Source organism: Schistocerca cancellata, chromosome 10 (genome assembly GCF_023864275.1).
Source record: "Schistocerca cancellata isolate TAMUIC-IGC-003103 chromosome 10, iqSchCanc2.1, whole genome shotgun sequence".
In the NCBI taxonomy this organism is placed as follows: domain Eukaryota; kingdom Metazoa; phylum Arthropoda; class Insecta; order Orthoptera; family Acrididae; genus Schistocerca; species Schistocerca cancellata.
Window position 1 is genome coordinate 44,021,495 of NC_064635.1, and position 25,579 is coordinate 44,047,073.

Sequence of the window (25,579 nt, forward strand, 5' to 3'; positions counted from 1 at the left end):
ACCTTGGTCTAAGAAAATTTTCAACCAATTAAGCATACCTTCTCCGTTTGGATCAGACGTGCAGGGGTTGTCAGGGTTGTGTGGAAGGCCTGGGGGGCGGGATGTAGATGAATAGATAAAACGAAATTATTTTATCCAGTAATCCTGTTGTCGAAATATGACGGTGTAACGTTTATCTGGGAGTTTTTCGAAGTGCACCGCTTCTATAGCTTAAACTTGTACGTACCTGTTCAAACTTTGTACCAATGTAGATAATGGAGAAAGCCAAAACCCTTTTTCATCCAACGATCTTTATCCGTTGTCGACACACAATGGAGTAAAGTTGAGCCAAATGTAGCTGACAAAATTTATTCATATATGAATTAACCGCGTGGAAACGGCTTAAAGTTAATCAGGTAAATAAAAGATGCACTCCTGGATTAAAGCTGACAACTATCTCTCAAAAATCTGTTTTCATTCAGAGAGTTATTTTACGCTCGCCACTTCTACGTTTCAGACGTACAAACAGGTTCGGATTTAGTAAGAAGGTAGACAAATACATGTAATTAAGCATCATCCTGTTGTTCTGTGAAAGCTTTATCCGTTGCCACGATGTAAGTTCAAATATGGTTCAAATGGCTCTGAGCACTATGGGACTTAACATCTGAGGTCATTAGTCCCCTAGACTTAGAACTACTTAAACATAACTAACCTAAGGACATCACACACATCCATGTCCGAGGCAGGATTCTAAACTTCGACCATAGTAGCAGTGCGGTTCCGGACTGAAAGCGCCTAGAATCGCTCGGCCACAACGGCCGGCCCGGCTACGATGTAAGCAACATGGTTCGAAAGATCATCAGAAAACCTGTCCCGAACCAGTCGCCGCCCAAGTCACCGAAATTCTACATCAGTTGCTAAGCTGTGGTGGTCTAATGTCAAAATTATGGTGGAGTAATAGTGGGGACCCAGAATGAGAAATGGTCTCACCATAGCGCAAAAAATGGCAAATATGTCACGGGTAGAGTTAGCTATGTAAAGGGGAGAACTAACTTTTCGTGTTATCTGGCAGCTTCACTTTTAAATCAAAACATCTTGACATATTCACGCTTTGTTACGAATTGACCCTACTTCCCCTTACACCCAACCATTGTTACATGTATGCTGAACTGTGTAAGAAGAAACAGAAGCATATTTATGTGCTACTAGAAAGTGGGATGCACCTTCAAAAGGAAGTACATCAGAGTAAGGATGAATGTATACTGAATTTTAATGAAACGTTGTGTGGCACAGCATAGCATAACAGATGCCATGACGGCCAAAGTTATACGACACGACAGCACGTCTTATATCACTTTACTTGATACGATGCGTTATATTACACTGAAGTGCCAAAGAACCTGGTATAGGCATGCGTATTCAAATTGAGAGTTAATGTACACAGGCAAATACGGCGCTACGGTCGGCAACGCCTATGTAAAACGACAAGTGTCTGGCGCAGTTGTTGGCTTGGCACTGCTGCTACAATGGCAGGTTATCAAGATTTAACTGCGTTTGAAAGTATTGTTACAGTCGGCGCACGAGCAATGGGACCCAGCATCTCCGAGGTAGCGATGCAGTTTGGACTTTCACGTACAACCATTTCACGAGTGGACCGTGAACATCAGGAATCTGGTAAAACGTCAAATCTCCCACAACGCTGCGGCAGGAAAAAGATCCTGCAAGAATGCGACTAACGACGACTGAAGAGAATCGTTCAGTGTGTTGCTCCAGATTTTAATGCCGAGCTATCAACAAATTCAGCGCACGAACCATTCAAAGGAACATCGTCCATATGGGCTTTCGGAACCGAATGGCCACTCGTGTGACCTTGATGTCAAACAAGACACGAAGCTTTACGCCTCACCTGGTCCCGGCAACACCGGCGTTGGTCTCCTGATAACTGGAAACATGTTACCTGGTCGGACGAGTCTCGTTTCAAATTGTATCGAGCGGACGGACGTGTACAGTAGTGGAGGCTACCTCCTGAGTCCGTGGCCCCTGCAAGTCAGTAGGGGATTGTTCAAGCTGGAAGAGGCTCTGTAATGCTGTGAGGCGTGTGCAGTTGGAATGACATGGGACAAATGAACGTCTACATATGACTCTGACAGGTGAGATGTTGTAAGTAGGCTGTTTATGTTTTCTCATTGGCAACGTTACGTAGCGCTCTGTATGAAAATCACTGGCTGTACTATGTGCAGTCTGTGGCTAGTTTCCATTGTTGACTGCCATTGTAGTGTTGGGCAGCTGGATGTTAACAGCGCGTAGCGTTGCGCAGTTGGAGGTGAGCCGCCAGCAGTGGTGGATGTGAGGCGGAGTTTTGAAATTTGTAATACTGGATATCATGAACTGCTGCATACATTATGACTATTGAACACTATTGAGGTAAATACATTGTTTGTTCTCTATTAAAATCTTTCATTTGCTAACTATGCCTAGCAGTAGTTAGTGCCTTCCGTAGTTTGAATCTCTTATTAAGCTGGCTGTAGTGGCACTCGCTGTATTGCTGTAGCTTCAGTAACGAAGAGTTTTGGTGAGGTAAGTGATTTGTGAAAGGTATAGGTTAATGTTAGTCAGGGCCATTCTGTTGTAGGGATTATTGAAAGTCAGATTGCGTTGCGATAAAAATATTGTGTGTCAGTTTAAGCACAGTCTTGTATAATTTTTGTAAGGGGATGTTTCAATGTGAGTAAGTATCCTGTCTGATCACCTGCATCCATTCATGTCTACTGTGCATTCCGTCGGGCAGTTCCAGCAGGACAATGCGGCACCCCACACGTCCATAATTGCTACAGAGTGACTCCAGCAACTGAGTTGAAACTCAGCCACCGCCGCCTAATACCCCAGACATAAATGTTATTGAGCATTGAGGTGTCAGGTCAGAGGGGTGCTCTGAACACAATTTCGACACAAAGCAGCTCAATAGGCTATGGAGTGGAAGGGCTAGGCTAGCAATTAAACAGTACATCACCATTGGACCATTGACTAGACACTCATTTATTGAACACATAAGTCAACTATTACCCAAAACGAGCAATCAGTACAAAGTACAAAATAATATTGTTTTCCTTTAAGTCACTCAAACATTTAAAAAAAATGGTTCAAATGGCTCTGAGCACTAAGGGACTCAGCATCTTAGGTCATAAGTCCCCTAGAACTTAGAACTACTTAAACCTAACTAACCTAAGGACATCACACACACCCATGCCCGAGGCAGGATTCGAACCTGCGACCGTAGCTGTCCCGCGGTTCCGGACCGCAGCGCCAGAACCGCACGGCCACCGCGGCCGGCCAAACATTTAAACAGGCAAATAGAAATCATTTAACTGAAAGCATTTTAAGAAAGCAAGACTAGAAAATTTGAATGATGAGTTAAAATCATATTTAAGTAGGCTCTGACCGAGCACATATTTTGAAACGAAATAATGCCTTTAAGGAACCAGCGATTACATAATCCTCAACAACCATATTACATCCAAGACATTTAAGATTAAACAGTAATATATAACATCATAGAGCTGCAGTCCCAAGTTTTAAGCAGTACGTTTCAGATGGACTGTACTGCAACAGTAAAATACAAGTCCCACAGAGGATCTCCCCACACAGGAAGTTATTGCCACAATCGACGAAATATCAACATCATTCCATGTACAGACCTAAAACAAACTAAAAGCTCTCTTAAGTTTGGTACAGTTTATTCTCTTTCAACATAACATACATCACAAGTCTAGCCCTAGGACGGCACCGACACCCCGCAATTTAGCACGCGAAAAACTACAGCGATGCACTCATCCCGTATCCAATAACAGAGAGCCGGCTCCCAAATAGCGGAACATTTAACCACGCGCAGCGTGCGGGTTTGCGGGATGCTGATCTCGCCCTTAACCTCAACACCAGTTCAAATACTAGTCAGCCTACAATCTTGAACCACCATACACATTCCTTCTGTTACTGCATAAAAAGCCAATGTGATAGGCAAACAGACCAGCATATGATAAAAGCTTAAGCAATTTCGTTACTAGACAACCCTTATGAATAGTAGCCGTAATTTTTTTTAACCTGAGCACACCCACAATCAAAAGACAAAAAACACCAATCATAAGTTCAGTAGCAGATAAGCAAGTAGCAATGGTAACTTCTGCTTAGATTGGCTACAAATCAGCGCGTGATTTAACACACCAGAGAACAGTCTCTACAACACAACCGTCAATACAATAGCAAATTACTCACACGTGTACTCCCCAACGATTTCGATTCGCAAAGCCATAGACAAAACGTGGAGAACGTATCACTTAGACCAACATAATGGTGCTCCCTCAGTTACCCCAAATAACCGACTCCCTTAGTTGCACAGCAAAGAACCAGACCTAATGAAACCACCACAGCTTTCGCCTCTAAATTGTCACAGTGAGACTCAATCACAAATGTAATTTTACATCACAAGTTCCCGTGTAGTCAATACAAGCGCCTGATTTTCACCCGTTTATAACGGCAGGCAGCAACATAGTACGGAAAAGAGCGGTTAATTTATAATTTGGCATAGCTTCAGCTTCAGCGGCGCCGGCCTCTGTGACCGAGCGGTTCCAGGCGCCACAGTCTGGAACCACGCGACCGTTACGGTCGCAGGTTCGAATCCTGGCTCGGGTATGGATTTGTATGATGTCCTTAGGTTAGTTAGGTTTAAGTAGTTCTAAGTTCTAGGGAACTGATGACCTCAGTCCCATAGTGCTCAGAGCCATTTGAACCACTTTGAACAAAAACTTATAGCGCAGTGCTTGAAGATCTGAAAGGGATCGAAGATTTGTGCAGGGCCTGGCAGTTGAGCATCACCACAATTAACTGTAACGTAAACAGGCGCCAGGAGGGATTATTATTCGATTACGCGATGATCGACTGTATACTGACCAGTGATAGGCCGAAGATAATTTAGGAATGTGCGTCCTCCTACGTACACTACCAGGTCACTATGTGGACACCACTATGTGCTGTGTCCACTCTACACCTTTATGCGGCATGAACACTGATGCGGAACACTTTCACTGATGTATCTGAATGTCCGAGGGGCAATGACAGCCCATTCTTCCTCAAGAGCCGAAACAGGGGGAAGTAGTGATGTCGGATGGTGAAGCAAGTACCGAATCAATGTTTCAACTGTTGCCGAAGCTCCTGCACTGTGTTCACCTCGGGACATTGAGTAGGCCAGAACTTTCCATGAGGGTATTTACAAACCGTTGCCTCACAGAAGCTGCTTCAAGGAAGGTTGCGTTGTCATTCTCATGCAGTCTTCTTTTCCGAAATGGTCCTTTGTACACTCTACACAACATTGTAAAATATGCCCATAAAACCTACATTTAGCCTTTCCTCAAGCGCAGTAAGAGGACCACACTCGAATCACGAAACAGCCAAAACGTAAGTTTTGGATGTATGCTATTCATTATTTATGTCAAGTTATTTATTTCTTCTGTTGTTCAGTCAGACAATATTAAAATAAGCAAATATTAAAATATCGTCAACGTATCGTTTTTAATATATTATATTTTGACGGCGCAGCAGAAGACCATATGGACTGACAACAACATGGCGGAAGAATCGTTATGGTACGCCGTTACCATAACCACGAACGCGGCGCAAAGATGATATTACAGAAGACGACTTATACAAAGCGGCTACCATGACGACAGCGTCCCGACCACACGGGCGGGGGGGCGCTTGATATACAGTGTGATTAAAAAGTCAGTATGAATTTGAAAACTTAATAAACCACGGAATAATGTAGAGAGTGAGGTCAAAACTGACACACATGCTTAGAATGACATGGGGTTTCATTAGAACAAAAAAAAAGTAAAACAAAGTATTGCTAGACGAGTGAAAGATGTCTTGCGCTCGTCGTTTGGTGATGATCGTGTGCTCAGCCGCCACTTTCGTCATGCTTGGCCTCCCAGGTCCCCAGACCTCAGTCCGTGCAGTTACTGGCTTTGAGGTTACCTGAAGTCGCAAGCGTATCGTGATCGACCGACATCTCTAGGGATGCTGAAAGACAACATCCGACGCCAATGCCTCACCATAACTGCGGACATGCTTTACAGTGCTGTTCACAACATTATTCCTCGACTACAGCTATTGTTGAGGAATGATGGTGGACAAATTCAGCATTTCATGTAAAGAACATCATCTTTGCATTGTCTTACTTTGTTATGCTAGTTATTGCCATTCCGATCAGAAGCGCCATCTGTCGGACATTTTTTGAACTTTTGTATTATTTTGGTTCTAATAAAACCCCATGTCATTCCACGCATGTGTGTCAATTTGTACCTCTCTATCTACATTATTGCGTGATTTATTCAGTTTTCAAATTTATACTGACTTTTTGATCACCCGGTATACTACCGCCCATGGCAACGGCGTCCATACCACAAAAGATAGAGGGCTCTGCTCTATGCAAAAATGGTGTGAAAAATGAATGGGACAACAGTTATCTGAATTTTAAATTATTTTAAATTTGTGGAGATTTAATTTGTTACATTTATTGTTATGTTTTATATTACAACTGGAAAAATAAAATTTACCACTTCTTGCTTGAGCATGTAACTACCGTTGGTCACCGTGGAGGGCGTTACCGTCTGCCCACGTGTTGTTGGCCGTTATTGAAGCTCATGCAGAGAAACAACCATGCATAATGAGATTTACACTCTGCAGTGGAATGTGCGTTGATATGAAACTTCCTGGAAAAATAAAACTGTGTGTCGGACCGAGATTCGAAATCGGGACCTTCGCCTTTCGCGGGTAAGTGCTCTACCAACTGAGCAACCCAAGCATGACTCACGCCCCGTCCTCACAGCTGTACTTCTGCCAGTACCTCGCCAAACTTGACAGAAGGGAAGGACAGGGAAGGAAGTCGGCCGTACCCTTTCAAAGGAACCATCCCAGCGTTTTCCTGAAGCGATTTAGGGAAATCACGGAAAACCTAAATCAGGATCGCCGGACGCGGGATTGAACCGTCGTCCTCCCGAATGCGAGTCCAGTGTGCTAACCCCAGTTCACATAAGAAACAGATTGACCGTCCTTACGTCGAAACCATGCTGTCGCTGGGTGTGCATTTTATATACTTTGCGAACAGAATCCAGACTGTCGCCGTGTTTTTTTAATTGTCTATTGTTTCCCCTGTCTGCTCCGTATGTATTTTTATTCGCTTCATCATCCCTCTGTTGTTTGTTTTAATTTCCCCATTTTCTTTTCACCTTGTTACTCACTAAGTCCCCGATTTTATCGCCTGTTTTTTATTATTATTTATTCTCCTGCTCTTTGTCAGAAAATCTGTAGGCTGCAGAGCGGCGTCCTAAGCTGCTGCCAGCCCGCCCCCTTGGGGGGGAATTGAAATTCAATAAAGGAAAAAAAAAAAAAAATCCTTACGGCGGAACAGGCAACCGTAAAAATAGTTTTCCCGTCGGTCAACAGATGTCACAGGCGACGCTACAATGCTAACTGACCTGTCCGTGTCGCGGAATTGGCAACGCTGTATCTTCGGTGACGTGAATTAGGCTGATTTGCATTCGGCTAGAGCGCTCGGCGCGAAGTGCATTCGTCACACTGCTGACTGTAGTTCATGATCGGCTGTGGTTTTTCCCGAGTTTTCAATCTAAGAATGTAGATTAGCTCCTGCAATTCTATGAACCAAGTTTATTTCTCACAATCATATGCGAAATGAAATAAATGAAAAGTAACACACAAACATTTCTCGTGAGTTACTGTTTAAATGCAGACTGTATTGCAGTCGCAAGGGTTTTACACTCGCCTTCCATGCCGTCCTTTTCCTCTTTGCTATACAGCTCTTCCGATACGGATTTGGTGGTAAAAAAGAGCAGGTTAACACTAGAAAGTTTTCAAAATCCGCACTCGGTTATGATGCGGATTAAGGCTGGACATATTTCAGTGACAGTCATTTCAAATTTAAATTCTTTTACTTTGCATGTAACTTATCGTAAATGATATAAGAGTGGCACAAAACGATGAATTTTGGATTGTAGTTGAAAAGGGGCTGCAAACGCGGTAATACAAAGTGAAAGCGTGTTTTTTGAGCATATTTTGGCGGTGTCAACTTTGAAGGGCCACAGACGGCAAACCATAATTATGTTAAAAATTTACTTTGTACAGTTTAAAGATAACCCGCAAATATTCGCAACAGACGTACGCTTTTATCTGCAACACAGTTATTACTGTGGATATCCACACTCGCGCAGACCTGTTACTATAAGTAGTGTTGTTTTCAAGTGAAAGATGTGTGAGGATTATTAGCGCACAGATAAAAAAAATTAAAATAGGCAGCGTCTATAGTTTGCATGTTATGCTCGTTCCCTTCTATTCTCCTCCCTTCATTCCAGTATAAACGCTTGTTCACAGGAATAAACGAATGGCAGTGAACATTGGCGAATTATCTATGAATACTCGTTTGCAGCAGTGTAAACGAGGTTTTACACTCGTTCACTTTCTTCGCTCTTGTATATACCAGGATTTAGAGGGACCGAAGACCTAGCAGTTAGATGACGGCTATTATTCATTTATTTCACTGTTGCGATTTTAGCTCTAGAGCCATTTTCAAGTACAAAGGGAAAGGTCTTGTAAGGTAATGCTTCTTAAATTGTTTACCAAATGTTACCACACTACGCTTTGCATTTTGTTATCCATATGTTATACTGGCTTCAGTTTTGACATTGCACACAAAAATGCCTCTACACCCGAAATCATGATAGTGAAGTGAATAATCAGTTTTAAAAAGTCCAAATCGCAGCAAAGATTTCATTTAATAATTATATGATATGATTCTTGTACAGGAAGGGCTGCCACGTTATATCGAATATAACATCGACAAAATTTAAATAGGATCGAATGCTTATGGCTCTTTATTAATTCTTACTCGTAACTAATTTATTGATTTACCTGAATTTAAAATCCTCTCGCGTAACCTTCCTTTATCTTTGACGGGAAATCTGAACATTTTTAGTTCAGGATTTGTTCGTCTACTCCTTCCACAGTTGATACACTCGCAGGCCCTCGGCATGACGACTCGATCCACTATCACCGGTGTGTCAGAAACAGCTGTACTTCACAGACGCCAAATAGTGGAGAGCTGCACGCTTTCGGCCGATGTTGCCACATATTTCACAGAACGGAGTGCCATCTAGTGGTTGATTCCACAAGTAAGGGTGTGACGCTGTTGCCACCTGGTGGCCGTTCTCTGACAAGGGTTGCCTGCTAGACCAAGCGATCGGGCAATCTGTTTCTTACGTGATCTGGGGTGCTAACCACTGCGCCACCTCGCTCGGTCGGCGCGCGCACCGTATCGTCAAAACAGCATCACAGTTTTAGAAAAGGCTCATTAGTGGCATGAGAGAATGTGGGGCGTCCACCTGGGGAATTGTTACTCGGATGGGAGGAAGTGTTTCGGCAGTGTAGCAGGTGCGTGCAGAGTGGTTCAGGGAAGGCCGTAGAATACGACGACGCTGAGGGTCAGGTCGCACCCCGCTCGCCCCCCCCCCCCCCTCCCCACCAGAGAAGATCAACACTTCATCCGAATGCCATTGCTGGACAGATCTGGATCCTCCTCGGCTCTTTCGAAACAGTGGAACGGTGTAACACATCCAACATCCTACTCTGTCAGGGATGACAGTCCATCGCCGTTTATTACGTGCGCGTCGTCCACTTCTCCGCCTACCTTTGACGAATGTGCAGAAACGTACTGGAAAGTGATGGTGTGTGGATTGGCATCACTGGGGCTAGGAATGGCATTAGATAGTGTTTTCGGACGAATCCAGGTTCTGTTTGTTTAAAAACGATGGCCGCATTTTGGTTCGTGGCAGACAGGCTGCCCAGCATCACAGTGACTGCTTTCGCACAGGACTTACAGAGCCAGCTCGAGGCATTTTGGTGTGGGGTGCTGTTGGAGACAACCACAAATAACAGTTGGTGTGCGTCGAAGGCACTGTGACCAGTGTGACCTACACCACTTTCCACACGGAGCACATCCGTATCTCACACAGTTATCAGCCGCACGCAGTTGACGTCAACAAGTGTAAGGGCCTGAAGATGACGTTGTTAAAACGTTGAAACTAGCTACCAAAATAAAATCGACACCTTAAATACAGCTGGAGGAATTTCTTCTTTTTTTTTCCTCGATGGTGAGTGTTTATCGGAGGTGTGGGTATCATCTGGAGTGCCGCAGGGAAGTGTGGTAGGTCCGCTGTTGTTTTCTATCTACATAATGATGTTTTGATAGGGTGGATACCAATGTGCAGCTCTTTGCTGATGATGGTGGTGTACGGGATGGTGGGTGTCGTCGTTGAGTGACTGTAGGGGGATACAAGATGACTTGGACAGGATTTGTGATTGGTGTAAAGAATGACAGCTAACTCTAAATATAGATAAATGCAAATTAATGCAGATGAATAGGAAAAAGAATCCTGTAATGTCTGAATACTCCATTAGTAGTGTAGCGCTTGACAAATATTTGGGCGTAACATTGCAGAGCGATATGAAGTGGGACAAGCATGTAATGGCAGTCGTGGGGAAGGCGGATAGTCGTCTTCGGTTCATTGGTAGAATTTTGGGAAGATGTGGTTCATCTGTAAAGGAGGTCGCTTATAAAACACTAATACGAGCTTTTCTTGAGCACTGCTTGAGCGCTTGGGATCCCTGTCAGGTCGGATTGAGGGAGGACATAGAAGCAATTCAGAGGCGGGTTATTGGTAGGTTTGATCATAACGCGAGTGTTACGGAAATGCTTCAGTAACTCGGGTGGGAGTCTCTAGAGGAAAGGAGGCGCTCTTTTCGTGAATCGCTACTGAGGAAATTTAGAGAACGAGCATTTGAGGCTGACTGCAGTACCGCCAACTTAAATTTCGCGGAAAGACCACAAAGATAAGATAAGAGAGATTAGGGCTCGTACAGAGGCGTACAGGCATTAACTTTTCCCTCGTTCTGTTTGGGAGTGGAACAGGAAGAGAAGATGCTAGTTGTGGTACGAAGTACCCTCCGCCGCGCACCGTATGGTGGATTGCGGAGTATGTATGTAGATGTAGATGTAGAAATACATGAATGACATCCTGCGACCCGTAACCATACACTTTCTGCACAACAGCCCAGGTGCCATTGCTCAGCAAGGCAATGTAGGACCACATGTTACTGTAAGGAAACTTGCCTTCTTGGGGTCACAGGATGTCAGCCTTTTGTTCTGGCACGCGAGATCACTAGACTTGTCGCCAGTCGAAAATGGATATGCTGAAGCGCGACTGGTTCAGCACTGTGACCCAGAGCCAATCCCCACAGATGAGCCCTGGAACCAAGTGAATACGGCATGTATGGTTATACCACAGGATGCCATTCTCGGTTTATATTCGTCGATGCCATGACGCATGGGGCAAGTTATCAGGACCCACGGCGGACCCCGTGCCTACTAAAGGACAGGACACATGCTAATCCGAGGTGGCTGAAATGCTAATGATGTGAATATGAACGTCCTATTTCTAGTCTTTCAAGATGTTCTTTTTTTCTGAACACGACTGTGTACGCTACTGGCCATTAAAATTCCTACACCATGAAAAAAAGGCAGATGATTAACGTAAATTCATTGGACAAGTATATTATACTACAACTGACATGTGATTACATTTTCAATAATTTGGGTGCATAGATCCTGAGAAATCAGTATCCAGAACAACCACTTCTGGCCTTAATAACGGCCTTGATACGCCTGGGCATTGAGTCAAACAGAGCTTGGATGGCGTGTACAGGTACAGCTGTCCATGCAACTTCAACACGATACCACAGTTCATCAAGAGTAGTGACTGGCGTATAGTGACGAGCCAGTTGCTCGGCCACCATTGACCAGATGTATTCAATTGGTGAGACATCTGGAGAATGTGCTGGCCAGGGCACCAGTCAAACATTTTCTGTATCCAGAAAGGCCCGAAAAGGACCTGCAACATGCGGTCGTCCATTATACTGCTGAAATGTAGGGTTTCGCAGGGATCGAATGAAGGGTAGAGCCACAGGTCATAACGCATCTGAAATGTAACGTCCACTGTTCAAAGTGCAGTAAATGCGAAAAAGAGGTGACCGAGACGTGTAACCAATGGCACCCCATACCATCACGCCGGGTGATACGCCAGTATGGCGACGAATAATACACAAAGCGCGTTCACCGCGATGTCGCCAAACACGGATACGACCATCATGATGCTGTAAACAGAACCTGGATTCATTTGAAATATTGACGTTTTGCCATTCGTGACCCAGGGTCGTCGTTGAGTAAGCATCGCAGGCGCTCCTGTCTGTGATGCAGCGTCAAGGATAACCGCAGCCATGGTCTCCGAGCTGATAGTCCATGCTGCTGCATACGTTGTCGAACTGTTCGTGCAGATGGTTGTTGTCTTGCAAACGTCCCCATCTGTTGACTCAGGGATCGAGACGTGGCTGCACGATCCGTTATAGCCATGCGTATAAGATGCCTGTCATCTCGACTGCTAGTGATACGAGGCCGTTGGGATCCAGCACGGCGTTCCGGATTACCCTTCTGAACCCACCGATTCCATATTCTGCTAACAGTCATTGGATCTCGACCAACGCGAGCAGCAATGGTGCGATACGATAAACTGCAATCGCGATTGGCTACAATCCGAATTTTATCAAAGTCGGAAACGTGATGTTAGGCATTTCTCCTCCCTACACGAGGCATCACAACAACGTTTCACCAGGCAACGCCGGTCCACTGCTGTTTGTGTATGAGAGATCGGTTGGAAACTTTCCTCATGTCAGCACGTTGTAGGTGTCGCCACCGGCGCCAACGTTGTGTGAATGCTCTGAAACGCTAATCATTTGGATATCACAGCATCTTCTGCCTGTTGGTTAAATTTCGCGTCTGTAGCACGTCATCTTCGTTTTGTAGCAATTTTAATGGCCAGTAGTGTAATGGCAGATAACGATCCCTCAGCATCGGCAATCCCAAACCATTGCTACTGTGTATAGCGTGGTTCCTGACTCCAGGCTACTCGTTTGCAGACATCCACTGTCTAGTTGCGTCATTCTTCGCACAACCACAACAGCTGTTTAGTATTGGCTACAGAAATGTGTGGGTTATGAGGAACTGCTGGACAACTGTACCCTATAGCTTTTAACGCCCTACGCTCAGGGATGTTGCTAGCTGGACTGCCGGTTGTCGATTAGTGCTCACGAGAGATTCCTTCCTTTGATGTTATGCGATTTGTTACAGCCACATACTCCCTATGCCACGTAGTCCATGCCTGTTATTTTTTTATTTTATTTTTATTTACACGTCAAGGTCCGTAGGACCAAATTCAGTTCATGGAACGTGTCAGTACTTGAACTTACAACATAAAAGTAATAAACAGATAAAAATAAATGTTCATGAACCTGAAAAAAGTCAGTCTATAAGTTTAAATAAACGCTATCAGCAACAGAATACGAATCAGCTTAATTTTTCAAGGAACTCCTCGACAGGATGGAAGGAGTGACCCATGAGGAAACTCTTCAGCTTCAATTTGAAAGCGCGTTGATTACTGCTAAGTTTTTTGAATTCGAGTGGCAGCTTATTGAAAATGGATGAAGCAACGTACTGCACACCTTTTTGCACAAGAGTTATGGAAGTCCGATCCAAATGGAGGTTTGATTTCTGCCGAGTATTAACCGAGTAAAAGCTGCTTATTCTTGGTAATAAACTAATATTGGTAACAATAAACGACGATAAGGAATATACATATTGAGAGGCCAATGTCAAAATACCCAGACTCGTGAACAGAGGTCGACAAGAGGTTCGTAAACTCACACCACTTATTGCCCGAACCGCCCGTTTCTGAGCTAAAAATATCCTTCTAGAATGGGAAGATTTACCCCAAAACATAATACGATACGACATAAGTGAATGAAAATAAGCAAAGTAGACTACTTTGTCCACAGCTCGTGGTCGTGCGGTAGCGTTCTCGCTTCCCACGCCCGGGTTTCCGGGTTCGATTCCCGGCGGGGTCAGGGATTTTCTCTGACTCGTGATGACTGGGTGTTGTGTGCTGTCCTTAGCTTAGTTAGGTTTAAGTATTTCTAAGTTCTAGGGGACTGATGACCATAGATGTTAAGTCCCATAGTGCTCAGAGCCATTTGAATCAATTTTTTAGACTAATTTACGTGTCGAAGTATCACTCACTTTCGATGCCGTTCGAATAGTAAAAATGGTAGTATTAAGTCTCTGAACAAGATTCTAAACGTGGGCCTTCCACGACAGCTTACTATCTATCTGAACACCTAGAAATTTGAACTGTTCAGTTTCACTAATCATATGCCCGTTCTGTGAGATTAAAACGTCAGGTTTTGTTGAATTGTGCGTTAGAAACTGTAAAAACTGAGTCTTAATGTTATTTAATGTTAGTTTATTTTCTACAAGCGATGAACTGAGATCATGTACTGCACTATTTGAAACCGAGTCCATGTTGCACACAGCATCCTTTACCACCAAGGTAGTGTCATCAGCAAACAGAAATATTTTAGAGTTACCCATAATACTAGAGGGCATATCATTTATATAAATAAGGAACAGCAGCGGCCCCAACACTGATCCCTGGGGCACCCACCACTTTACATTACCTCACTGACATCCCACATCACAGTCGTTATCAACATTGTGAATAATGACCTTTTGCTGCCTGTTGTTAAAGTAAAAGGTGAACTAATTGTGAACTACTCCCCTTATTCCGTGATGGTCCAACTTCTGGAGCAATATTTTGTGATCAACACAGTCAAATGCCTTAGTTAAATCACGAGGTCGGTCTGGTTTAGGTGAGGTTCATTCGCGTTCCCTCAGTTTCCAGTTCACAGTCACTGCAGTCGACTAGGACGCTTAGAAGCGTTGAAATGTCCCTGATGAATATCTTACTCAGGTGACTTCCAAGGACTGGCACACGATCGAAATCACTGTGCTCTCTTGATCGTCCGTCTCTGTTGTTACTGCTTCTCTACTGACAGCAAAATACCTCGGCGTTCTTCTATACCGCCTCTCTTGAAGTAGAGTGATCAATTTCGCATTACGTAAGAGTGTTCGGATACTTTTGATCAGAACTCTTATCCCGCGAAATGGCAATTAAAATTAAATTACAGAGATTCAAACTTACACGGAGGCTTAGCTACGCTTGTACTTCCCAGAAACCATTCGCGAAATGAAGGCGGAAGAGCAGACATGACGGTGATACACTTAATTAGTGTCTGCTTCCTGAGTATCTATATAAATGGAATTAAGCCACGAAAGAGATAGATGTCGAAACCCACGTACTACAGGTTCTGGGAATCTGATCGTCGGTGAGTGACCTTTATTAACGTAGGTTAATTCTTACAAAGAAGAAAACAGCAACCAGCCACTATTAATACTGCTATTTATTTAGGCAAGTAGCGCCGATAACGGTTTAGAACTGGCAAGTTCATCATCAGACGGCTGTTCACATGATTTTCGAGATACACTTTACATTATCGTCCGTTTTCAATTTTTACTATTCCACTGTGGCGAAGTATTTTTGCTGTGTTGTTACCCTACAGTAGAAAAACAGTGTTAGAAGCGCCATATGTGAAAATAACTAACCCCCAAACGATGAAATACAGCGTAAATAAATGTGTGAGGTTAAGTGGTTATGGTACTTTCGTCGAAAATTCCGAGAGATTTTGTTGCGAAGTTGCAGGATTGTGTTTTTCGCATATTCATAAATATAAATATATAAATTGTACAGGATTATCGGGGGATAAGGAGGAGATGCGCATAAGAGTGGTGCGTTTCGTCAGGTATTCCTTTAGTCGAATCGTGGCAGGCGCTACAACACAGGCTTTGGATCATTACAGAGGGGTTTGTCGTTGAAACCGCAAGAGGTTATGTTCCAAGGAGATACAGGAAATGAAGGACAAGTCAGGAAGAGGAATCAAAGTTCAAGAAGAAGAAAGAAAAACCTTGAGCTTTGACGAAGTCAGAGTCCTTGTGTCAGAGACGGCAGGGGTCGTTGAAGAGCAGTTGAACGGAATGTATAATGAAACTCCCTGGCAGATTAAAACTGTGTGCCCGACCGAGACTCGAACTCTGTCGGGCACACAGTTTTAATCTGCCAGGAAGTTTCATATCAGCGCACACTCCGCTGCAGAGTGAAAATCTCATTCGGGAATGTATAATGTCTTGAAAAGAGGTTATAAGATGAACACCAACAAAAAAATAAGGCATAGGCCTATGTAATGGAGTGGAAAGGTAAATCAGGCGATTCTATGAGAATTAGACTAGGGAATGAGACGCTAAAAACAGTAACTGAGTTTTGAAATTTTGGTTGCCAAAATGACAGATTATGGCCGACGTAGGGGGGATGTAAAATGTGGAATAGCAATAGCATCGAATGCACATCCCCAACAAAGAACTTTATTAGCATATAACGCAACGAAGTTATTATAAGGGCTTGTCTCAAGTTTAGCCTTGTATGAAAGTTAAACATGGACGGATACACAATAATTAAACATTAATACAACAATAAAATGTATTCGAATTTTTCTAGAGTATTTTTTTAAAAGATTGCGCTTAAAGTACAGCAATTAATTACCAAGTTGTGTATCACTATGTAGTTTTACGAGGGCAGTTAAATAAGTAATGCAACACATTTTTTTTCTGAAACAGGGGTTGTTTTAATCAGCATTGAAATACACCAGGTTATTCCCCAATCTTTTAGCTACACAACACTATTTTTCAACGTAATCTCCATTCAATGCTACGGCCTTACGCCACCTTGAAATGAGGGCCTGTATGCCTGCACGGTACCATTCCACTGGTCGATGTCGGAGCCAACGTCGTACCGCATCAATAACTTCTTCATCATCCGCGTAGTGCCTCCCACGGATTGCATCCTTCATTAGGCCAAACATATGGAAATCCGACGGTGCGAGATCGGGGCTGTAGGGTGCATGAGGAAGAACAGTCCACTGAAGTTTTGTGAGCTCCTCTCGGGTGCGAAGACTTGTGTGAGGTCTTGCGTTGTCATGAAGAAGGAGAAGTTAATTCAGATTTTTGTGCCTACGAACACGCTGAAGTCGTTTCTTCAATTTCTGAAGAGTGGCACAATACACTTCAGAGTTGATCGTTTGACCATGGGGAAGGACATCGAACAGAATAACCCCTTCAGCGTCCCAGAAGACTGTAACCATGACTTTACCGGCTGAGGGTATGGCTTTAAACTTTTTCTTGGTAGGGGAGTGGGTGTGGCGCCACTCCATTGATTGCCGTTTTGTTTCAGGTTCGAAGTGATGAACCCATGTTTCATCGCCTGTAACAATCTTTGACAAGAAATTGTCACCCTCAGCCACATGACGAGCAAGCAATTCCGCACAGATGGTTCTCCTTTGCTCTTTATGGTGTTCGGTTAGACAACGAGGGACCCAGCGGGAACAAACCTTTGAATATCCCAACTGATGAACAATTGTGACGCACTACCAACAGAGATGTCAAGTTGAGCACTGAGTTGTTTGATGGTGATCCGTCGATCATCTCGAACGAGTGTGTTCGCACGCTCCGCCGTTGCAGGAGTCACAGCTGTGCACGGCCGGCCCGCACGCGTGAGATCAGACAGTCTTGCTTGACCTTGCGGCGATGATGACACACGCTTTGCCCAACGACTCACCGTGCTTTTGCCCACTGCCAGATCACCGTAGACATTCTGCAAGCGCCTATGAATATCTGAGATGCCCTGGTTTTCCGCCAAAAGAAACTCGATCACTGCCCGTTGTTTGCAACGCACATCCGTTACAGACGCCATTTTAACAGCTCCGTACAGCGCTGCCACCTGTTGGAAGTCAATGAAACTATACGAGACGAAGCGGGAATGTTTGAAAATATTCCACAAGAAATTTCCGGTTTTTCAACCAAAATCGGCCGAGAAAAAATATGTGTTGCATTACTTATTGAATTGCCCTCGTATATTGTACTTGAGAGTTCGTTTACGGAGTTCAGTGAATGGTCTCAGAAAATAAAGGAAAGAAGAGCTACCAAAAACATTCAATTACGGGTCTTCGAAGCAATTACCATAAGCTGCAACACACTTTTGACATCGATTCTGAAGCTGTTGGAAACTGTGACCCAACGTTTGTTGTGGAGCTGCTCGAAGCACCGTGATCACTTTGCTGGATACCCGCTTCATTACAGGAGATGAGACCTGCTACTGCCAACGCAATTACATCCACGTCACACTACACAAGAAACCTAACGACTGGTGGCGGATTGTAGATCTGTTACCACTAACTGGCCTCACTTTCCGGTTCGCGAATGGCGAGTGGGAAGAATGATCGTCGGTTAGCCTCTGTATTAGCTCTAATTTCTCGAATTTTCTCGTTGTGGATTTTTCTTGGGGTGTAAATGGGACAAAGTAATATGTTGTCCGACACTTCGCGCTGAGGAAATGATTCCGTTGTGAAACGGCGCTCTTCCGTGGATCTTCTCTACCTCTTGTAGCAGTCCTGCCTGGTAAGATTCCCATGCTGGTGAACAACGCTCAAGCATTTCCCGAAAAAGCGTCTTTTAAGCCACTTCCTTCGAGGATGAGTAACATTTCCTTAAGCTTCTTAATGTGAATCTCATTCTGGCATCTGCTTTTCCCACTGTTTGTGTTATGTGGTCGCTACATGTACGATCCGTAGACCAAGAGACAGTCAACAGCTTGATGTTCACCGTGTTCCCCCTCTCCCAAAAAAACATTGACCTACGAAATCGGAGATTACAACGACGTTGATCGCATGTTTATAATCGACTGAGAAGGGGAAGAAGATGAACACGCTGCCATTGACTGTCTCTCGGTCCTCGGATCGTGCTGTTTGCACCAAGTCTCGTATCGGTAAATGATGAAAATACCCAACAACGCGTGACTACAGTGTTTCGAAAGGTTCAACAACAAGCGTTTGCTGACAGTTTGAAACAGCCCGGCCAGCCACGGTGGCCGACCGGTTCTAGGCGCTTCAGTCCGGAACCGCGCGACTGCTACGGTCGCAGGTTCGAATCCTGCCTCGGGCATGGATGTGTGCGATGTCCTTAGGTTAGTTATGTTTAAGTAGTTCTAAGTTCTAGGGGACTGATGACCTCAGATGTTAAGTCCCGTAATGCTCAGCGCCATTTGCCATTTTTTTTTTCAAACAGCTGTACAACACGACTCAGAAGTGTGTTGTAGATAACGGCGCTTATTTTGAAGCCCAGTATAGATATTTTGTTTGTTACTCTTCTTTCCTCTATTTTGCGGGACCATTCGCTGAATCAATAGCAGTGTGGAAAGTAAAAGAGAAAATGGTTCAAATGGCTCTGAGCACTATGCGACTCAACATCTGAGGTCATCAGTGCCCTAGAACTTAGAACTACTTAAACCTAACTAACCTAAGGACATCACACACACCCATGCCCGAGGCAGGATTCGAACCTGCGAACGCAGCGATCACGCGGTTCCAAACTGAAGCGCCTAGAACCGCACGGCCACAACGGACGGCGAAAGTCAAAGAGATTGATAATATACGATTTGACGTACAATGTCAGCCTGATCCGTATCGACAATTATGTATGTCAGAAACGGAAAAATACAGATGACTTGGCGGCCGCGGAAAGTTATCGTGCACTCAACGTAATGAGAGACAAATACACAGTCTGAATTATGAAATCTTGGAGTAACATTTAGTGTGCGTGGACTCTCAACGGAGTCCGAACTTCGAGTATATAACTATCTCACCGTAGTAAATTGGGAATGCAGTGAGTCGTATTTATTCGTTCAGAAACTGGATATTATTCTGTGATATTCGTGTACAGAGTCGAATTGCAATAATTAAAGCATAAGTTTTAAGGTAGGCATGTCGTTTTGACTTTTGTAAGTTATCGATGTGCACAAGGGAGAGAGAGCAAGTTATGTTGCTATTAACCAATCTTTGGTCTTGGTGTGGCACGGTCTTTGCCTCTGCCCTGTCTGATTCATTCTTAGTTCGAAAGTAGTAAGAATGGACTGTGCTGACTTGCGGCTGTATCTGTTAGATAAAGAGACATTTATTGCATGATGAATATCATGATATACACTCCTGGAAATGGAAAAAAGAACACATTGACACCGGTGTGTCAGACCCACCATACTTGCTCCGGACACTGCGAGAGGGCTGTACAAGCAATGATCACACGCACGGCACAGCGGACACACCAGGAACCGCGGTGTTGGCCGTCGAATGGCGCTAGCTGCGCAGCATTTGTGCACCGCCGCCGTCAGTGTCAGCCAGTTTGCCGTGGCATACGGAGCTCCATCGCAGTCTTTAACACTGGTAGCATGCCGCGACAGCGTGGACGTGGACCGTATGTGCAGTTGACGGACTTTGAGCGAGGGCGTATAGTGGGCATGCGGGAGGCCGGGTGGACGTACCGCCGAATTGCTCAACACGTGGGGCGTGAGGTCTCCACAGTACATCGATGTTGTCGCCAGTGGTCGGCGGAAGGTGCACGTGCCCGTCGACCTGGGACCGGACCGCAGCGACGCACGGATGCACGCCAAGACCGTAGGATCCTACGCAGTGCCGTAGGGGACCGCACCGCCACTTCCCAGCAAATTAGGGACACTGTTGCTCCTGGGGTATCGGCGAGGACCATTCGCAACCGTCTCCATGAAGCTGGGCTACGGTCCCGCACACCGTTAGGCCGTCTTCCGCTCACGCCCCAACATCGTGCAGCCCGCCTCCAGTGGTGTCGCGACAGGCGTGAATGGAGGGACGAATGGAGACGTGTCGTCTTCAGCGATGAGAGTCGCTTCTGCCTTGGTGCCAATGATGGTCGTATGCGTGTTTGGCGCCGTGCAGGTGAGCGCCACAATCAGGACTGCATACGAACGAGGCACACAGGGCCAACACCCGGCATCATGGTGTGGGGAGCGATCTCCTACACTGGCCGTACACCACTGGTGATCGTCGAGGGGACACTGAATAGTGCACGGTACATCCAAACCGTCATCGAACCCATCGTTCTACCATTCCTAGACCGGCAAGGGAACTTGCTGTTCCAACATGACAATGCACGTCCGCATGTATCCCGTGCCACCCAACGTGCTCTAGAAGGTGTAAGTCAACTACCCTGGCCAGCAAGATCTCCGGATCTGTCCCCCATTGAGCATGTTTGGGACTGGATGAAGCGTCGTCTCACGCGGTCTGCACGTCCAGCACGAACGCTGGTCCAACTGAGGCGCCAGGTGGAAATGGCATGGCAAGCCGTTCCACAGGACTACATCCAGCATCTCTACGATCGTCTCCATGGGAGAATAGCAGCCTGCATTGCTGCGAAAGGTGGATATACACTGTACTAGTGCCGACATTGTGCATGCTCTGTTGCCTGTGTCCATGTGCCTGTGGTTCTGTCAGTGTGATCATGTGATGTATCTGACCCCAGGAATGTGTCAATAAAGTTTCCCCTTCCTGGGACAATGAATTCACGGTGTTCTTATTTCAATTTCCAGGAGTGTATATCGGAAAGCGAAGAGAATATAAATTTTGAATAATGTTATTATCTCTCAAGAGACGAAATTTGAGGTAAGGCTGCAGCACTGCACAGCTAATCTTTAAGAAAAATTATTGAAAGCTATTTAACTTTCTCACAGCTAAAAGAGATAGCAATCTGTTTCCCTGAGTCATTCATTAAGATATCAACTGATTAAACTGTTTGGTTTTTACATAAATTCTCTGTTAACATTGCACCCTCTTCAGATCGTTGTTGACGAAGCACAGAATTCTTCAGACCAATGGAAATTTTATTCTGTGTTCTTGAATACGTTCATCATTCTATACTCGTGGAATATAATTTCACAGGAATAATTTCTCTTCCCATACCACTGTTCAAAGAATGTTTATCATTGCGCATAACCATTTTGCACCATGTGGTAAGTACCAGGTTCAATATTGTAATATTTAATGTAAAATATGGTACTCTAGCTTAGCCGCTACCTGCTTTCTGCTTGCTGTTATCCTTTCGAGAGATCTGCAACAATGTTGTCAAGAGGCGACGTAGGTGGAAATTTTGATTTGGGCCAGACAATTGTTTTACTTTAGTTGCTCATTTACTATAAAGACAAATTGTATTGAGACCAGTTAGAGTTCAATTCAAATTAGGTTATGTTTAGACAGAGGTTAGCATTCGAGTTTAAGTTGGATAACTGTTTGTAGGTACATAGTTCTGCCAGTGCGTAGAGTTTTTATGGATTTGGAGTTAAAGTTGGACTAAATTTCATACAGAAACATATAGTGGGGAGGTACCAAAATGCAGCTCCTGTAATTGTAGTGGAGTATACTCTCATACAGCTCTGGCTAATGTACAACATAGCTCAAGAAGAAAATTAATGTGGACGTACTGTGGGGATTTTCTGCTCTAAATACCACTTACCTGCCTCTAATAAATTATCTAAATTACTTATAGTAATGTTCGTGATGGTACTTGAAGAAGTCCGTGATATGTGAAGCCATACCTAAAAGCAATTACCAACTGAACACATAATTTGTTGAATACGACCGCAAACAAAGGGAAGAGCTAAATGCTATATATATTTGTGTAACAGGGTATAGATTAAAAGTTTTTGCTAGTTTTGAACAGTATAAACGGTAAAGAAACAAGGTGTTTGTTGTGTTGTTGTTGATGTGATCTTCAGTCCAAAGGACGGGTGAATGCAGTTCTCCATGCTACCCTACCCTGGGCAAGAGCTTTCATCTCCGCTACTGCAAACTACAACATTCTGAATATGCTTACTGTATTCATCTCTTGGCCTCCCTGTACGATTCTTATCCACCACGCCTACCTCCTGTACAAAATTGGTGACCCCTTGATGTCTCAGAGTGTGTTGCATCAATCGACCCCCTCATCTAGTCTGGTATGCCACAAATCTTTTTCTCCCCACTTCTGTTCAGTACTTCCTCATTAGTTACAAGATTTCATCACCTAACCTTAAGCAGTCTTTGGACAACCACATTTCAAAAGCATCTGTTTTCTTTTTGTCCAATCTCTTTCTCGTCACTTCCGTATATGACTATGCTTGATATAAATACTATTAGAAAAGACTTCCTCACACTTAAACCTAAACTCTAGGTTAATAAATTTCTCTTCTTCAGAAACGCTTTTCTTTCCGCTGGGAATCTGTACTTTATATCCTCGGCCATCCATAATTTATTTTGCTGCCCAAATAGCAAAATTTTTCTAATCTAAATTCCCAGCATCACCTAACTTAATTCGACTACATTCCATTACCTTTGTTTCGCATTTTTTGATGTTCATTCTACATTCTCCTTTCAAGACACTGACCATCCCGTTCAACTGCTTTTCCAGGTCCTTTGCTGTGTCTGGCAAAAGTACCGTGTTATCGGGATACCTCAAAGTCTTTATTTCTTCTACCTGAACGTTAATTCCTACTCCAATTTTTCTTTTGTTTCATTTACTGTTTGCTTGTTGTACAAATTGAACAACACAGGGGATAGGCTACAAACCTATCTCATTCCCTTCTCGAACACTGCTTCCTTTTCATGCCCGTCGACTCTTATAGATACCGTCTGGTTTCTGTACAAGTTGTAAATAGCCTTTCGCTCCCTGTATTTTACCCTTGCTAACTTCAGAACTGCAGAAAGAGTACTCCAGTCAACATTGTCAAAAGCTTTCTCTAAGTCTACAATTGCTATAAACATAGATTGGCCTTTTCTTAACCCATTTTCTCACAGAAGCTGTAGGGTCAGTATTACCTCGCTTGTTCCTATGTTTCTCCGGAATCCAAACATCATTCCCAAGGTCGGCTTCTACCTGTTCTTCCAACGCTGCGTAAGCAGTTCGTGTTAGTGTTTCGCACGCATGATTTTTAAACTTATTGTTCGGTAATATCCACAACTGTCAGCACCTGCTTTCTTTGCAATTGGAATTATTATATTCTTCTCGAAGTCTGGCGATATTTCGCTTGTGCCATTCATCTTGCACAAGAGATGGATGACTTTTGTTATGTCTTGTTCTGCGACGGCTATCAGTAGTTCTGGCGGAACGTCGTGTTCTCTCGGGGTCTTGTTTAATCTCTGTGTTCTGTCAAGTTCTTCTTGCAGTATCATATCTCCCATTTCACCTTCATCTACGTCCGCTTCAATTTCTGTAATGGTGCCTTCAAATACAACTCTCTTTTAGAGATCCTTTATATACTTCTTCCAACTTTCAGTTTTCCTTTGCTTAGGACTGGTTTTCTGTCTGAGATCTTGATATTTATACGTCTGCCTCTCTTTTCTTCAAATCAATCTTTAAAATTCCTGTAAGCAGTATCTATCTATCCCTAGTGATACATGCCTCTGAAGTCTTACTTTTGTCCTCTAGCCATTCCCGATTAGGCATTTTGCCCTTCATTTTCACTTTTGTTTGCTTCATTTACTGCATTTTTATTCTTTCATCAGTTAAATTCAATACCTCTTGTGTAGTCCAAGGATTTGTACTAGGCCCTGTCTTTTTCCCTATTTGATCCTCTGCTGCTTCACTATTTGATCTTTCGGTTGTTAAAGATTAAAAATTACCCTTCCTGTCACTCCACCTAACTTAACCTCGCGTGTGACTAGAAAAGATTTTAAATCATTAGCCTAACCAATGAAGTGATAATTAGTACTGCTTCGCTGTAACTGAGATAGTGTGAACTGTCAGAGTGATTATCTTTACATGTCTCGTACAAACCAGATATTTCTTCAGCCATTCAGCATATCAATACTTTTGCATAGGATTATTAAAACGAGAAGTAGCAGTTTTTAAGTCATTAATGCACACTCAGACTTCAAATATAATAATCAGTACTTTGCTGAGACCATTTTAAAGAAAAAGTATTTTTGTATTTAATTTCTTCAGGAAGAGTGAAAGTGTTAATCTCACTTATTACTAAGCTCATGAAAGTTATAAGAGAGGCGAAGTTCATTAGTTAACTGATTATATAATTGCTACATGTTATACTGCCTCAACGAGTTTAAAATAGGGGAATAATTACGTGATCACAGTATTATAGTGGAATTAAATGAAATATTGTTTCGAACTATAAGGCTGCTTGTGTACATACGCATCTTAAAGTTACTATATGACTGTTTCTTTTACTTATACGCGTCCAGTTGCAGTGATTCTCAGTACGATTATGAAGTTTAACCGGTTTTGTAGCCGCACATTCTCAGCTCTGCAAGTAAATACGTTGTATTAACAGTTTGTTAAGTTCCCGTACATAGACAAAATCAAAGCTTACGCAGTATTTTAATTGATACTGTACTGTATTTAACATCGGGAGAATAATGCTGTTTTCTCATGTCTTAAGGACCAAAAACGGCTTTCCAAGGTAGTCAGAGCCTATATTTCTTTTCACTAAGTTTTTTCGCCTCTTCAAAATAAGTTGATCTAAAATTAGATTCTGGTACAGTGACTATTTTCATATTAAAGGCTTTCGCAATATTTTTAGAAACACTAAACTTTTAGGTGGGTGGTTTTATGACATGTAGAAGCTTTGGTTTTAGCTAC